We start from the raw sequence: 18,413 nt of genomic DNA, 5'->3' as shown, positions 1-18,413 counted from the left end.
TTGGATTGTGGTGTGACTTACCCTGACTAGGATTGTGGTCCCTACTTGGACAAGGGTGTATACTTCTGCCAACTAGAGACCCAATTTCGAACATAGTGGTACCAGTTATTTTAGAGGACGTGAAAAATTAGATGAAGCTGCACCTGCTTTTAATTTAGGTATCAAATTAGCTGTAAACTTTGAAGCAGTTTCCTCTGTTGTTTCGAGTAGCATTTACTCAGAAGCCATACTCTTGGTAATATGCCAGAGAATAGCGACTGTTCCTGTTCAGGATTGTGAACTGGAACTACCAAAATTATTTCAAAATTTTACACATCTGAGGACCTAGATACCTTAGGTTCACAATCCACTGAACCGCATCTCAAAACAAAAAATGAGACTGAGGGTTCTGGCAAGGAAAAAATTGCCCCAGAAATTAAAAAGAAGCAGAAGTTAAAAACAAGGGCTAGATCGCTCTCAGCACAGGAGTCCCGCTGTGATGTAAAAATCTGGTTTGATAAAATTAAAATGCCGTATCTGCATCAGTATTCAGATACTTGTTCTTCCAGTTTTTTTGAGACTCTGACAGTAAAGGGCAGAAGGGAGTTGGTGGACTGATTACTACAGTGAAGGTTAGTATGTTAAGCAGAAAAGTGACTCAGGACGTGAAGCTGAGATTAGTGTAAAAAAAGAAGAGAAAAGTCTAAACTCCAATGTTCATTTTTAAAAGACAAAAAGTACTTACATTGCACTGGGCCTCCCCAACCTCTTAACATAACCATTGAATTCTAATCACTGGTGCCAGGTAGGCTTAGCTCTGAGGGCGGCTCTCCAGGTCATCCTCACCCACTGGTTAGCTGACAAGGTTTCTACACACATCTCCACGCTACACAAACTATGGCTGATTCTGGGCATGGAAAAAATCCCACAGGCAGCAGAGTATCGCCATGACACCTACCAAGAGCTTTGGGCCTTTCCATCTCTCTCCAGCCTAAGAAGTTCAATGAGCTGCCTTGCCCTAAATGATTGCAAGTCCTACGCTTAAACCCTTAGGGAAAGAGGGATGGGTCAGGGGGGACCCACTGGGACACATAACTCCCTGCTGAACCATTCAGCAGTACAACTGCTCATTTGGGTTGCCAGGATGCTGACTGTGCAATTTGCCACTTTCTACCAGCAAACACAGGGTTGGGGAGGAATAGGTATTTTTGGTCTTATGTTTTACTGCATTCTGCCTTTGTTTTCTCTTCTTGGCTGATCTATGCATGGGATCAGCATTCCTATGTTATGTTCTGATGTAAAACAATAAATCAGATTTGAACCATAAATACAAATAAGTAGCTGGTCTGACTAAGAAATATGTCCTGCAAACTATGCATACTTCTATGGAATGGAACTTCTGGGATAGTGATTTTGGACAGCACAGCAAAAGAGACCAGACTATCAAAGAGCATCCAGTGATGACTCCCAAGACAATCTACAGTTTGAGACATTGATGGACATGTAAATCATCCAGATAGGATTTATAATGTAGAGAAACAAATTGAGAGGGCATGCCCTCCAGACTAAAAGCAATATTCTGGCTGCATACTTCTTATGACTTCATTCTTATTGAAGATGATTGGCCTTTGGGTTTTATAAGGGCGGGGGGGCACCTTGAGGTAAGGAGGTAATAATGCTGGCCTTTTCTTCCTTAGTACCTGAAGACCTCAGGGAAAAATATACAAAGGAGTCCGCTTTAAAACATGCTCCAGCCTTGTATAAAAACCAGGCGGGTGGGGTAAAGGATCCAGGTGTCATTTCCTTAAGGAGTAAGCCCCAGGTGTGGGCTCAATATCCGCTGAAGACAGAAGCTAAACATGACATAAATACTATTTTAGACCAGCTACTATATCATGGTATAATAGTACTGTGCCATGCCGCAGGGAATAGCACCCTTCTATGCCCAGTTTTAAAACATGATGGGTGATATAGAATAGTTTTATATTATAGAAATTTAAGCTCACATACATTCATGCATGCTATACAAAATACTTAAGGCACTGAAGTAATAACGAACCTTGTGCGAAAAAAATGCAAAACAACCCTTGATATTTCCAGTGTTTTTTTAGCCAAAACATAGAACCTGAAAGCCAATATCTAACCACTTTCTCGTTCAATGGGTTTCAGCACTGCTATACAAGATTGCCTATGGGTTATACGAATAGCCCTGGCACATTTGCAGCAAGAGTTAGGATTTCTTATTAGAAGCTCGAGAGGCGCTATGCTACCTTGATGACATTTGCATCACAGATGATGACTCGACTGAACACATGATTAGGGCAAGCAAAATAGCAGCATTACCAGCTACATATGTATACAAAATCAACTTTTAAAAATCTATATTTGTGTATTTAAATGTAATAATTCTTGGATATGAACCATTCAGTTGAGGATAAAGGGTTGTCGCCTAATTTCCTACTTTACAGCCTCCAAATACGTTAAGAAAATTACAAGCCCTGATCTGATTCCTTAACCTCGGGCAAGCTTACTTGCCACACTCTGCTGAACAAGTGATGCTCTTGTATGATTTGCTTCCTTCTACGTTTTATGAAAAACAATGGACAGAAAAACATACAGCTTTCCTACATATATTGGCAGACTGCAGATAACAAAACAAACCTAGTAGTTAGGGTTATTTCTAGTGCCTCAGTCTACACATGTATAGTTTGCATTAAGGGACAGATAACTCCTATAGCATATAGATCATATTTGTAGTATTTGTACTCCACTGCTGAAGCACATTCCATTCCCACAGAGAAAGTTCTTACTGCGGTGCAGATGGCCATATTGAAAGAATGTTCTTTAGCGAAAGAGAAATACCCTCAAAATCTTGTTAAAACTTTTAATGTTTTCCCATATATTAGTACAAGAGTGTGTCCTACACGGAGGGCTCTGCACAGCCAGTGGTTGAAGCTAAACAAAAATACTCTGCAACTTGTACTGCAGTGCAAAGAAGTTTTTGAAGACTGCAACTTCAAGCCGCTACATGCATGCACTAAAAATCTTAGATTATTCCACTGCACAGAAAACCATGCCCTGCTGCTTGCACTACAGAAGGCTGATTCTCAGTTCTCACACTAATAGTGTTGGATTCAGCCTTTTGTGTGGAAGATAACAATATAGGCTTCCTACATTAGCACTTAAATGAATTCAGAGACTGAAAACAGGAAGCAATAAAATATAAGCAGTTCTGGGCAAAGGTGACAGACCTCCAAGGTAATTTCTTTTGGTCTATGTACAGCACGCCGTGACCCATAAAATTGAAGGAATTTATGTAAAAGAGAACCGTGCAGCAGATTTGGCTACAAAGACAGCAGCACAGACCTTTAAGGTAACTGCAGCAACCAGATCTTAAACCAAGATTGAAACAGGTATTTTGGCAGCGGTCCACCAATATTAAAGAGAAATGGGCTTCCTTCTACATATCCCTAGATCCTCACTCAAGAGCACACTGATGGTGTTCCGGCCCAGAGTGGGAGATACATATATATCAAAAGAGCAACGTAAATTAGATTTAATTAATGCAGTTCATGACAGGATAGTGCCTCCTCATGCTGGCATAAGCTCTAAAGTGTCACTGCTACAGCAACGATGCTTGTAGCCATATTCATCAAAATAAATTATAAACATATATGCATTAATGCAATATTTGCCAACAGATAAAACATTCTAATACTGCAAGACTCGTGCAGACGTCCCCCTTCCATTTCTGATCACCATTTCGGGGAGGTTTTCATGACCATGCCATGCCAATCATATTTGTAAACTAATTTAAATATACATTGGTTGCTGCCAATACTTGCTCGAGATTCCCGTGGGTTTGGCCACAAAGAAATGCTAATGTTCAAGCTGTAGCAAAAGACTTGTAGTGCCTCATAGCAGTGGGAGCAGCTCATAGCTTTTATTTAGACAGTGGCTCCTCATTTGCCACTAAGGTGTTCAGGGGTATTATGAGTGCTCTGGAAGTACTTCTGGTATACTCACACCCTTTCCACCTGCAAAGTACCGGTGTCATAGAGTGTGCCAAAGGTAGGCTTAAACAAGCCTTGACCTCTAGGGTATTAAATACAGGACTGAGTTGGGTGCATAATCTGTATGGGGTCCAGAAAGCATTAAACGATCTGTCAGAGGCATATTAGGTGGTCACACTCCATATGAAATGTTTTTTTGGTGTATCTAAATATGTAGGTGTCTGATCTTGACTTCCTTGGGAAGGGGGCAAAAGCAAAATTGTTTGATTCAGAGACGCATGTCAATTTATTGCAGAACATTCAAAATGTCAGAGACAAACTATCTGATATGAAACTTGCGATTCTGCCACTGGTAAAGATAAGGTGTCTAAAGCTGCTGACAGTTGGGAGAGCTACTTCAGAAAAGACTGTTGATAAACAAGTTAGAGGCAATCTTACTGACCACCTGTTCCAGTTCTTTGGGCAGAAGGCATGCGGTCAGTAATCCAGGCATAAAGATAATAATCTTGACTCCATTGCCCAGTTCAAAGAAAAACAAAGTTTTCATCGATCACATCAAAAAGCATTATATGGCTGATTCTGTTCAGCAGTCTGACCCTTAAAACAAAGGTACCTTTGGATTGGACCTGCAAATCCTCACCCTACTCCTGAAGAAATACCCGTAGAAGAATACAGCCCCACTGAAATTCTGTATCCCATTCCAGGAACTGCAGAGCCTGCTGTGTCTCAAACTTGACACCAACTACCGTCTTCTACAAAGGAACCTGATGCTACAATTTAAAAAATCCCTTGTAGGAGTCTGGCTCTCTAAATAGTGCACAAAAATTATGTGCACTGGTGCAGAGAGTCCAAGCAACCCCACCTTGGTTTACATAGGTAAAAACTAGACTGCCTAATGCTCTAATTTTTATGGTAGATTGATCGAGCAAATAGGCCAATCTTGGAGAAGTGCTAAGCATTTGTTATACTCACAGTATCAATAAATATGGACACGTACTCAACAGAATAACTTGAGACCAATTTACAAAAATACTTCAGATTTTTATAAAATGTTTAAGACCAAGAGCATCTAAATCGGGTAAGTACTTTTTAAGTTATAATTTTTCAAAGTTAAACAAAAATACTCTTTTTGTACGTAATTACGAACTGTAAGAATCAATGGGCGAAAACGTATTTAAAAATGCATAGAAAATCAGGCAATTTGTTTACCAATTGTTTTTAGGTCGAAGTCGTGAAGATGTCCTGTGGACCAGCTGGGGAAATTTGCGTGGCTCCCAATATTGGTGGGAGCAGCTGCTGAAAAGTCCTTGAAGCTGGCGCAAGACCACTGTGGGGGACCACTTGGAAAAGCAATGCACAGGCAGACTTTAAGGTGAGTCCAGTGGGTCCCTGCAGGCCTGGTATGTGGCGAGTACCCAAGGTACTTACACCTTATACCAGGTCCAGGTATCCCCTCTTAGTGAAGTGTAGGCAGTGTCTAGAAGCCAGGCTCTCTAGAGGTAGCTGTGGATGAGCAGCCAAAGCTTATCTAGGAGACATGCAAAGCTCATGCAATACTATTGTGGTAACACACCACTTACATACACTCAGTTGTACAAAAATAAAGGTATTTTATTTTTGGAACACAATACCCCAAAATACTAGAAGGGCAACCCTTTAATAGGAGGTAAGTAATACACTAAGGGGAATATTTACACTCAGTTTGCGCTGAATTTGCCTCAGTTTTTAAGCAAATTCAGCGCAAACCTAACTCCATATTTATATTTTGACATTAAACACGTCTAACGTCACAATATAGAAGTTTGCACATTTTTTGGGATGCGTGCACCTACCTTGCGTCAATGAGATGCAAGGTAGGCATTCCCATCTAAAAAATGGTGCTATTCCCCTAGCCCCCTTTGCATACCCCCACCCGGCTAGCATCTTTTTTTAAGACACCAGCCCAAGTTTAGCGCCGGCTTGCGCCATTCCCTCAATATGGAGCCCGGCTGGCGCTGTGGAATGGCGCATGCCGGCGCTATACTTTTTGCCGCAAAACTGCATTTGCGCAGTTTTGCGGCAAAAAGTATAAGTCTGGGCCTAAATATATACACTAGCAATCAGAGATATGCATAGAAAAGGTTAGAAAACAGTGCAAAAAGCAATCACAAATAGTCACCCTAGGGGGAGCACAAACCATATACTAAAAAAATGGAATGTGAACACAGGACCCCCACCTAGGTAAGTGGAATGTATAGAGGGGAGCTGGGAGTACTAGAAAACCACAGAGGTAAGTAACACAGTATCCCCCAGTGATCAGGAAAGCAGGAGTAAATCACTGAAATTTCCCCAAACCACGCAAAAGGAGGAAAAAGAAGAAAAGAAGACACACAGACAAGACTGCAAGAAACCAGCAGTGGATTCCTGAAGACAGAAGACCTGTGGAGAGAGGGGACCATGTCCAAGAGTTCAGGAGGAGTAGGAGCTACTACCCACCCCGAGCTGTACTTGCAGGAGTTGGTCGGCGGTGATGAAGAACAGGTCAGCACTGCAGCCCTGGAGCCAGAGAAAAGTTCCTGATGGATGCAGAAGATGTCCCACACTGGAGGGAAGATTGCAGATGGGTGTCGGTGTAGGAATTCCACCAACAAGCCTTGGCAAAGGCAAACTCACGGTTAGTGGAAAACTGGTGCTGCTGGGGACCAGCAAAGCCTAGGAGGACTCAACCCAGGAGGGGGAGTTACAGGGGATACTCGGCATCACAGAGAGTCCACAGGAGCAGAGGCAGCACCCACAGCAGTCCCACAGGATGGGGACACAAAAGTCCAGAAGAAGCCCATGCAGCCCTACAAAAAAAGGATCCCACGCCACATGAGAAGCACGCAGAGGGCTGAGCCTCACAGGAAAGAGTGGTGGGACCTGGAGCTGCCTGTCACGTGAAGATCCTTAGGAGGAGATGCAAACAAGCCTTGGCAGCTACAAGAGACATGGTGCACAGGGGTACTGCCATGCATGGGAAGGCGAAGGCTTACCTCCTCCAAAGTTGGACAGCTGGCAGACAGGACCTAGAGGACTACTCTGGAATGCCACCCATGATGCAGGATCCACACAGCCTAGGATGTGAGATCCATGCAACCGGTCGTCGTTTGCAGCAGGTACCTGCGGATGCAGGAGAGTGACTCCTTCACTCCAAGGGAGATTCCTTCTTCTTCTTCTGCAGGCTGAAGAGTTGCTGCCTTCTGAGGATGCATGGTCGGGGAAATGTTGCAAAGCTGGCAGGAGTCGTGGAAACAATGTTGCAGAAGCGTCTTCTTCATTGATTCCTGGATGTCGGTTCCTGGAGGGTCCAGTCACAGTTTCAGTGGTCACAAGTCGAAGTGGAGGTTGCAGAGGAATCCTGCTGGAATCTTGCAAGCCGAATCTGAGGACCCACCCAAGAGAGAGACCCTAAATAGCCCTGAAAGGGGATTGGGCACCTAGCCAGGTAAGTACCTATCAGGAGGGGGCTCTGACTTCACCTGCCTGGCCACTCGGAGGCTCCCAGAGTTCCCTGCCAACCTTGAAAACAAGACGGCACCACCCAGGGACACTGTGGAGGAGCTCTGAGCACTACCCCTGGGGTGGTGATGGACAGGGCAGTGGTCACTCCCCTTTCCATTGTCCAGTTTCATGCCAGAGCAGGGGCAGGGGGTTCCTGAACCAGTGTGGATAGGTATATGCACTGAGGGCACCAAAAGTGCCCTTAAAAACATACCAGTGGCTTGCAGAGGCTATCCCTCCCAAGCCAGTCACACCTATTTTCACAGGGAGAGAGTGTTACCTCCCTCTCCCAAATGAAAGCCTTTGTTCTGCTTTCCTGGGCTTGATCAGATCAAGCAGCAGGAGAACAGAAACCTGTCTGAGGGGTGGCGGCAGCTTGGGCTGCCCGGAAAACCCTGTAAGAGTGGTGTTAGCAATGCTGGGGGTCCTCTAAGGAGCCCCCAGACTGCATGGAATTATACTTCCAATACTTGCAACAGTATTGGGGTATGATTTCAACATGTTTGATACCAAACATGCCCAGGCTCGGAATTACCATTATGTGGCTGGACATAGAAAGTGACCTATATTCAGTACATGCGTAAAACGGTGTCCCTGCACTCACAAAGTCCAGGAAAATGGATCTGGAGTTTGTGGGAGCACCTCTGCTATTGCAGGGGTGCCCTCACACACAGGTATATGCACCCTGCCCTCTGGACTGAGAGGGCTTACCATAGGGGTGACTTTCAGTGGCCTGGTGCAGTGACCTGTAGTGAAAACGGATGTATGCACCCATTTCACACAGAATGCTATGGCAGGCCTGCAGAACCATTTGCATGGGCTCCCTATGGGTGGCAGAATAACTGCTGCAGCCCATAGGGATACCCTGGAACCCCAATTTCCTGGATACCTAGGTACCATATCGTAGGGACTTACATGGGGGGACCAGTATGCAAATTGGGGTCCTGGTTAGCAGGATCCCAGTAGACACAGTCAAACACACTGACAATAGGCAGAGAGTGGGGGTAACCGTGCCAAGAAAGAGGGTACTTTCCTACAGTCCCCTTGGAGTGTAGAGATTGAAAGGGGTGGGGGGGACCCTCAGAGCTCAGCTGGTTCTCCGAGCAGGGCCTAGGGAGGCTGGGTGCAGAGCAGATAGGTGAACCAAGAACTGTGCGCAAAGGTGCCCTTGAAACCACAAGGGAGGTCACTTTCAGGGTGGATTGCAAGTCATCACGGCCACTCTGGAGGATGGTTCCTGTGTGCCCTGTGGTCCTGGGGCTTGCTTCTAGTCATTGGAGAGTCGGGAGTCGACTTTTTTCTGGGTGTCAGACATTAGGGGTCCAGTGCCACCAAACTTGGCACACTTGCAGGATTTGTCCTCTGGGTCCATCGGGTGGAATTAGGTCCAGCTGCTTTGTCCAGTTCCTTAGTCAGTGGCCGATCAGTGAACTGGACTTTACTGGATATTTGTTCCTTTGTTGCAGAGAGTGATGCCTTCACTCTGGAAGGACATCTTTGGCTATTTTCAGAAGGGTGGAGGTCGCCCGGGGGTTTTGTCGAGTCTGTCCAATGTCCACGCGGCCCCATCAGTGGTGATTGTCGAGTCCAGGGAGCAGCAGGCAGGGTTGGCACCTTTTTCTTTGTGCAGCGGGATTGCAGTTCTGGAGCCTTGGGTCTTCTTTGATGCAGGCATTATTGTGTTCTTGATGTCTGATCTGCAGGTCTAGGGGTACCCAATAAATACTGCATTTAGTGGGTGTTGAGGGGAGTACCTAGTAGTGACCAAAGGGTCATCTACCTTAGGATAGCTGTGCCCACTATGTGACCACTTCCTGTGGGCAGAGGTCACTTCCCTCTCCCTAGTAGGGTATTTTCCTACCATGCAAGATGGAGGAAAATGAAATGGAGGGGTCACCTCGCATGCAACACCTTACGGGTGGTGCAAGCTGGGGGGGTGACTACTCCTCCTGTCCTTTGTGTATTTTCCCGCTGTTGCTCCCACCAAAAGTGGGGGTTTACAACGGGGCGGCCATCTGCTGCTAGTAGCAGGGCTGGGGGTCGGGTTTCAAGGGTGGCAAGCCCTTTAAAGCTCACTGGCAGGGCAGTGCACATTCCTGGGTGAGGAGGTGTAACATCTCTGCGCAGGAAGGGCTTTGTTATCTGAACCCAGAGAGCACAGGCTCTCACACCAGGGTTCCAGAATCTTGTCTGGTGGTGGCAGACTGGTTGAGACTTGCAAGGGATAGTTAGCTTTTGCAGGGGGTCACCTCTAAGGTGGCCCCTGGGTCCATTTTGCATTAAATCCAATACTGGTACCAGTTTGGATTTATTGTTCTTGGGTGTTTGATACCAAACAACCCAAGGTTCATAGTGGCCTTTATGTAGCTGTGAAACTCATACTGGCCACTGTCCAGCAAATGCACTTAAAATGTCTCCTCTGTTCACTTACTATGTCCAAGGTTTGGCAATGACACCATAGTGGCATTTTGTTCATGCGCCTATGTCCACACATGCATTATAGTGCATCCTGCCTTAGGGCTGGGAGGCCTGGCAGAGGGGTGGCTTACCTATATCGCATGCAGTGTGTAGTGGACAGGACACACAGGCTGTGTGCCTTGTCAGGTTTGCATTTTAGGATTGCATCAGGGAACACAACCTGCAACGGCAGTGCTGGGTGCACTTGGATGCATGGTCCCTGAGGGTGGCACAATCTGTGCTGCTGCCCTCAGGGGGCTACCCTTAGTACCCCATGCCCTGGATACCTATGTACCATCTACTCAGGACTTATAGTGGCAGCTAAAGGTGTTGACAACTGTGCCAATGCATTAAAACTGTTTTGGGAAAGAGATCTGGCCGAGGGAACCTGGTTATCAGGGGCCCTGGGCACTAACAACTTTGAAACCACATTAAATACTGGGCAAAACCATGTCAAAAGAGGCACTTTCTCAGTAGTACAGTTCCAACTACTGCTGTAATTTAATATGAGCCCCCAAGCAAATCAACACCAAATGAAATGATACCACTACAAATTGTGCCGTATGAGAATGACTCTGGTGCTAATTTTGAAATAAGCGACTTAACAACATTCTGTACCGTTCTTGATTCATACAACTGGCTTCTTGCTTGCTGGTGGTATCATGACAGATATCTCTTACTTTCATGGTCTTATTTTGGATTTGGATTTTTCCTTTTGATGTGCCTTACCATGCAAATTAAGAGCTTGCTGCTAATAAATGGAATCTATATTCCTGATTGCAACTGTATTCTTCTTCTCACAGAGCACGCTAGGATCATCATGCTGTGAACATCACTGTATATCATGTGATAGACAGAGCAGATTGGGAAAACTTTCTTTATCAGGTAATAGGGCTAACAGAGATGATACAGATTCCCTGTGTTTTAAAAGTATTATTTTATGATGTATTAAGTCCTGGTTCTATTTCCAATTCATTGGACATTGATGCTGTCAATCAGCTCTTAATTGATTTCTCTGCTTCTGATACACTTGATAATAAACATCCCCATTTAAGTGCTGATATTCACAAATAATTATTCTGTTTTCATCTCTATATTTATCAATACATTCACAAAACCAGTAGTCCTCACGAAATAGACAACTATATACAGTGGGAGCATTGTGAAGCCCCGCCCAAAATTAGTCATAAAAATGTTCAAGGAAAATGTGCTTCTCAGTAGTGTTGACAGGTGAGACATATCTGCCTTTTTATTATGTTCAGAGAACAGACAAATCTGACTACCAATCAAAATCCCAGATATTCTGCACAATTCATTGAAAATAATGATGGTAAAAGGTTATAAAACTATTGGAAAGAAAACATTAATAAAAATGTTTTCAGGGGCCCACGTTTTGGCACACTCAGGGTATAGAGACCTTTTTTAGAGCTTGCATAAAACCTAGAGAACTTATTTTCATGAATAAGACTGTCCAGCAGCGTACCTGCATGGGATTTAGGATCATGAGATTTGAAAACACTATCTATTCCAAGAGTTCATCTGACACAGTTTCCAGGTTGACAGTGGAAAGAAAATGTTACAGATGTGGAATTAAATTACATTATTCAAAGTGTAATCTAAATTAAGATATTTCAGATACTAATTTGTGCATGAATCTATTTCATTCCAAAGCTTCTTGTCCCTCAGCTAGTTGAGCGGGCCCAGGGTATACCAAATACACACCTGTAACAGTTATCACATATAATATAGGTTAGCTATCACAGTGATGACTAACACATTCCATTTTAATGACTGGGAAAGAACACCTGTCCACAATTAGTGAAAAATGAATTTTAATGATTTTCCTCATGGGTTCACATCTTGTAAGCAATAAATGTTTACTACCTTGGCTAATACATGCCACTAGTAAAGAAAATCGCCCTGCTTGGATCTAGAAAAGTCTCCTGCCCCCTTTCCCTCTGGTTGCCATCGCACTCTTCTCGCTGTGCCGCTGACGTCACTGTGCCTACACCACCCCTGGAGCCGAGTGAGTTTAGGGGTACGGCAAGGCGACTGGCGGACGGTGTGGTCGGCGCTGCCACAGGTGTGAGTGGTGGCTGGGCTCACTGGCCTTTGTGGTGTTGAGAGTGGCATTGATCCAATGTCCACCCCCTCGGACTCTAGACAGGAAAACTCAGGTAAGAGCAGGAGCGGACTTGTTTGGCATCCAATGACTGTCTCCTATGGCCTTAAAGGGTCTGTGAAAGGGCATCAGTGGACCCGGGGTACTCTAAGCGCCCGGAGACCGTCGTCAAAGCGCACCCTGATAGTGCACTTGTGTAGTTGTGTACTACTTGAGTATTCCAACCTTTTTGTGCCTGTGGCTGGAGGTGACGGCCATCAGTTATTATTTGGGGGAGGTAAGCGTCTAATCGTTTTTTATCCAGACTTTCAACTAGACAATTGTCCTTCATTTTAAAAGTTTGCACTTATTATGGGGAAACGCACGATACCAGCCAGCACTGGTGATCCAAAGCCCCTCACCAGCACTGGTGATCCACAGCCTCTCACTAACACTACCATGGACGCAGTTTTGCAACGTGAGGTGGGCATTATTGATAAGTAGATTCAGCTAGATGAACGCCGCTTGTCTCTTTCCCCTACCACTTCTCCGCCCTCTGGGTCAAGTTGGTTGAGTGATGTTTGCTTGCCTGTCCCCCGCAACTGGGTCCTGGGTTGGCGGTTCTGCCCTTGCTGGATGGAGGACGAGTGGGAAACTTGCTGGCGCCACCTGCTTTATCTGTTCCTGGTGCTCTTTTGGCTCCAAGGGCTTGTAAGTCCCCGATACCCTTGGAACCTGATAGCTTGGTGGTTGTGAATAAGGGCCCTGGAGTGGTTGGAAAAGGAAGAGAGCTGAGGCCAGCAGCAAATCGAAGTGGCCAAAGATTAATTCCAGCTTAACGCCAGGGGTAAAGGATTCTCTTACCAGGGAAAAAGACAAGATGGACATTTTAATGGATTCCCTTCATGATAATCTAATTGCTTCCCTGCATGCTCAATTGGAACAGATTTGTGCATGGCTGGTCGTGATTGAACTAGAGTTCATCAAGCATAATCACATCTTGCAAACCTTGGTAGCTCCTACATCTACCCCGTGACCATTTCCCCTCCTATTGCTGCTATCCTGTTGTCTACCCAATCTGTGGTAGGGGAAAGGGGTGCTGAGCTGCCTTATACCCAGGAAAATGTTGCATCCACCATACCAGGTCCCGCATGCAGATCTAAATGTCAATAGGCCTTTTGTTAGGGGAAGAATCCTTGCCTCTGTTAGGCGCCCTTGTGCAAGTAGCCCCCCATCTTTCATCTTGGCTCTCCCTTTGTGTTTTTTTCTATAGACCTGGACCAGTGGTGGGTGTCCCATAGTCTGCACAGTGGCAGTATCCAAGCACCACGGTACGGGGTGAGCAGCATAGAACCTTCTGTGAGCTGGATACTTTTAATAGATATGCCCCACTGACTCCCCTCGAGGCCTGTGACTGAATAGCTGAGAATGACCATTTGGGTGGGGTCACAATGGCTTTAATGACTCCGGGTAAGGAAGCCCTGAACCAGCCCAACCCTTCCTCAGGTGTTGATTGTGTTAGTTTCTCCACATTCGATCCTCAATTGGCTGTCTACACTAAACATGCTTTGGCACTGCAGGATGATTCTTTATCCCAGATTAAATTTCTCTTTTGGAACATTGCTGGTTTACGCAGCAAACTGGATGATGAAAACTGGGCTGCACTTACCACCAGCAATGATCAGATTTTCTTACAAGAAACGTGGTCCATGGACCTTGTCAGCATTGATGGGTTTGCTGCATATATGGTCCTTCACTAGCCATTTGGGCCAAGGGTGGTTTAATGGCATATGTGAGAGTCACATTCAGCAATAACATCTTTCTGCTTCACTGTGAGAGCCCTGCTATTCAAGCACTTTTGTTAATGTGGCCCAATAGCATCCATCTGGTCGTTATTAACTTTTACAATGGTCTTTTTAGTGCTGAGGCATGTGATAACATCTTTAGGCTGTCAAGCATCATTTCGGTCCTTGGATTGGAACTAGCCCACTTGCACTCTAGGTTTCATATTGTGGTTGGGGGAGACTTTCACATCAAACTGGGCTATTTGCCCCAAGCCAATGAGTCAGCCATTTTGAATACTGCCTGTGGGTGGGGTGCTCTTGAGCAGGGGGATTCGAAAGCTATGGCCCTTTTGAATGTTGTCAATAGGTTTGACCTTTTCAACACTCGTCATGTTGTTGACCCAACCCATTGTCTGAAAACTACCTTTGTTAGGGGTGGCTATGGGTAAATTATTGATTACATCTTTGTCTCGAGGTGTATCATATATGGGTGCACGATTGTTACCTTGTTGAGTGACCACAACCTTTATGGTTGGTTATCTCTAAGGGGCATGTTAGAGTGGGTGGTAGCCCCTCTTCTACCCCTTTCGTTAAGTCCCAGGGGCTTCACCTACTCTGGAGGAATGGGGATCGAGGGAGATCAAAAGGTAATATCAACAAATCTGTGTACCAGTCACCTTGATGCCATATATAATTATCTAGCCTATATGACTGACCCTCATATAATGGCTAATCATTTTGTTTGTCTGGTGGCTACCATTGCTAGCCTCCTTATGAAATCAGTTAAGCCAACATTGCCTGGGGCGAATTGGTTTGACTCCACCTGTGAAAAGGTCTTCAGCCCTGCACATGGCCCTAAAGGAGTCACCTACAGACTATAAAAACATTAAGGAATACAGAGTGGTGTACAAAAGGGCCCTGCGTAGGAGGCGCAAATAAATTAAAACAGAGCAATTGGGTAGGCTGGTGTTGTCCTGTAGGAATAAGGATTCTATGTCCTTCTGGAGGGCTGTTAAGGATATTAGCTATTTGGGATCCTGTGGCAACTCATTTACTACCACAATAAGCCCAGAAGATTGGGAGAGCCATTTTGGTGCTTTCTATCATTCAGATGTACCGCACGATTCCCATGAGGCCGAGGTTGCCTATCCAATTCCATCAGATTCACCATGGAAGAGGTCTGTAAGGCCATTGCCAAGTCTCCATCTAATAAGGCGCCAAATCTGGGTGAGGTCCCTCTGGACTTGTATAATTCTGCCTCGGAACTGTGGGCCCCATTACTTTGTAATTGGTTTAATTCCCTCATGCAGTGTGTCCTCCCAGATTCATGGCACAAATTCATGGCATACTGCTACTGTTGTCCCTATTTTTTTAAAAAGGTGACCTGCAGTCTCCCAGTTGCTATCACCCAATATCCTGCGTCACAGAGTAAAACATACTGTCGAAGGCCCAATATGGTTTCTCTGAGGGGCTGGGCATGGTGGAACAATGTCTCAATCTTCGCCTGCTTATTAGCAAGTACACAATCGCTAAGCAGGGCTCAGTCTACTTTGCCTTCATTGACCTGTCAAGTGCCTTTGGCAGTGTGGTTAGGTCTAAGTCATGGGACATGCTGAGTGATCTGGGGGTAGACCCTGGGTTAGGCCAATTTCTACGTGCACTCCATTTCGACTTATCAGCGTCTTTTAGGCATGGCCCTGCTGGCAAGCACACCTCCAGCTTCCCGCTGGGGAAGGACGTTCACCTGGGGTGTGTTCTGTCCCCAATTCTTTTCCTACTGTACAGCAATGACCTTGAGGAAACTCTGTTCACCTGTGCGGCGGACGTTCCAGTGGTGGGCTGGAAAAAAGTCCCCGTATTACCCTATGCAGATGACGCTGTTCTAATGGGTAGAACACACAAGTCTAAATATTCTCTTCCCGAAATTTGTGAGCTCTATGGGGTTCTTGGGTCTGCCTACTAATCATTCTACAGCCTACACTATGCTTTGTGGGCCCAAATCCATAAAACAAAGAAATGCCTATCTCCAAGATCATCAGGTTGCTTTCATCCTGGAATTTTCATATCAGGGGTGGCTGTTGATGCCAAGGGCAATGGAGCCCCTGTAAGAACAAAACAGCTCAGAGTTTACCAGTGCCACAGGTTTTTATCTATCAGTTAGCCACACGTATTGGCAGAAAACCTATGGCCCCCTTGCTGAAAGTTTTCAGGAGCAAATGTCTACATATCCTCACCTACAGGGCAGACATATGGGGCTATTCTAACATCGCTGCTCTACAGATAGAAGAAAATAGGGCCCTGCGGTGCCTCTTGGGTATGGCTGCCTTCATGTGCCTCATATATTGTCCACCGGGGGCTTGGTGTTGGGTTCGTTGACGATCTCATTAAACTGGCCCCTTTGGCACTCTGGTGTGCCATCTGGGTGAACCAACACAGGCTTGAACAGAAAGGTGATCTTGGATTGACCTGCCTGCAACAGAGGTTGCCCTATATTAATTAGGAACTGACTGATCTGGGAGACCTGTGCTTTTTTCTGCCCCTACTTGTATATCCAAGGCCAATACGTCTTGTGTTAAGAATGCGTTTTTAACTAGGAATAAACTGCAAAGAGAGGCACATGAAGCAGCTAAAATTTCCATTAGGGAATATGAGTGTTTGCAATCTACCGCCTATATAGAACCTTACCTGTCCTGGATGAACACAACTTGGGACAGAGTCCTGCTAACAAGATTTAGGCTGGGCTTCGTAAGGTGTCATTTAAGTTTCCCACTGGGTCAATTTAGTTCTACTAATGTGTAACTCTCTCCCTGTGATGAATCTTCCCCCCAGAGTTTGCCCCGCTTCACTTTTTTGTAATTATTACAGGACCCTGTCCAAAAAGTTTTTAGTCCCATTAATCAGATCCCGTGGCATTTGAAAATGTGCAGAGGCCTTGTTGTATCTGCAATCATTGAGTTCCCCTGCTCTTTGATTTTCTGTTTGTTCCTTTCTAAGATGTGTGATTAGTAGTAGAAAGCAAATGGCTTTTTGATGGCTTACATTGTGTTTTGCTGGTACCTTGCACATGTTTTTATCCTGAGTATTTTACTCTATATTTATCTCTTTTTATAATCAATGCTTACCCGTGATTTTTATCTGTTTTAAGGATGTTTTTCTCACTTTATTGTGCTTTTATGGCTGTGTCTTACTGCCAAAATAAAGATTTTGAAGAAAGAGAGAATGAAAATCAGGCATACTCTGAGAGAAAAGCTGCAGAAAGAATTAGAGAAGCAGATAGTTAAATAATTCAAACTAGACTTAAAGTAAGCAACAGTGGCTTCCAGACACTCTCCAAGTGAGTAAACACGATTAGCACAATTATATGAAAGGTCATTAATCTTCTGAAAGACGGTATAAATATTTTATAACATGGACAGGCTCAGATGAGAGCTATCACATAACTAAATTGGGCATTAGAAATATTTTAATCTGATAAAGTGCCATGACAACTTATTCATGAAACTGCAATGTTTGAACCCTATTATTTAACCCCAACCCAAAAAACTTAATAAAAAATAAGCTACACTCTTAAGTATTGAGGAGATAGAAAGCCCCCCGTTTTCTGAGGTAGAAGATCCCTATATTAAGTGGTTCCTACATGGAGTAATCTCATTACCTATTACTGATTTTCACTTATATAATTATCAAAAATTCAGGTCCTTGGGATGGTATACAAATACATACACAATGCCTTTGTTTATCACTCATAGTAGTTTCTGTTTAAATGCAGTTGTGACCCTAGACACAAGCCTGTATTTACAAGAACAGCTGGTGGTGCTAACCCTCTAAGTCATTCACTCCTCCGTGGCTCTATTACTCTGCATGGAGCCTCTACCCCTTTGATTCCAGGTTTGAGCTATACGTTATTAGCAACACCTGCCCCATTCGTTCCATCCTATCATACACTTCTAAGTACTGGTTTGTATCTTATACAAAACATGAAACACGTTGCGGAATGTCTGCTGGATTTGCTTAAGTGTTAACTGTACAAAAGACAGTAAAATGTTGTATTATCACTTTGTATCCTCCATGGGGATTATTTGAAACTTTTAATTGGCCAAAAATAGATATGAAAAATATGTGTCTTGATAAATTAAACAAACTTGTTGTGATATTAATGCAGAAAGTGGTATTTTTAACCTGAGTAGCATAAACCATTGCCTTACAGGAAGCACGCTTTAGGTCAGAGATTCAAAACCTCCTGCAAACCTCCTGTGTACCACCTTTCATTCACCACACACAATAGGCATAACACACTTTTTCAAAAACATTGGATATGGCTTGCTAACTGGATTTAAGACTGTGCTTGAGCTCATCTCTTTGTTCTTCAGTTCACTGTTCTCAAGTCTGTTTGGTGGATTCTCAACTACAGTTCTGATAGTTGGATGTGCCCTACTTATTTTCTTTCTAGTCAAGAAATAAGCCAGTCTGAGCAGCTACATGGATTTCAGCTATCGTACAGAAAATCAGAGCAGAGAAAACATGGCATTTTAATTTGGAGCAAAGGAGTGAGAAGTATAA

The sequence above is a fragment of the Pleurodeles waltl genome, chromosome 7, assembly GCF_031143425.1.
Source record: "Pleurodeles waltl isolate 20211129_DDA chromosome 7, aPleWal1.hap1.20221129, whole genome shotgun sequence".
In the NCBI taxonomy this organism is placed as follows: Eukaryota; Metazoa; Chordata; class Amphibia; order Caudata; family Salamandridae; genus Pleurodeles; species Pleurodeles waltl.
The sequence above is the reverse complement of the archived record's forward strand: the minus strand, read 5'-3'. Positions refer to the sequence as shown.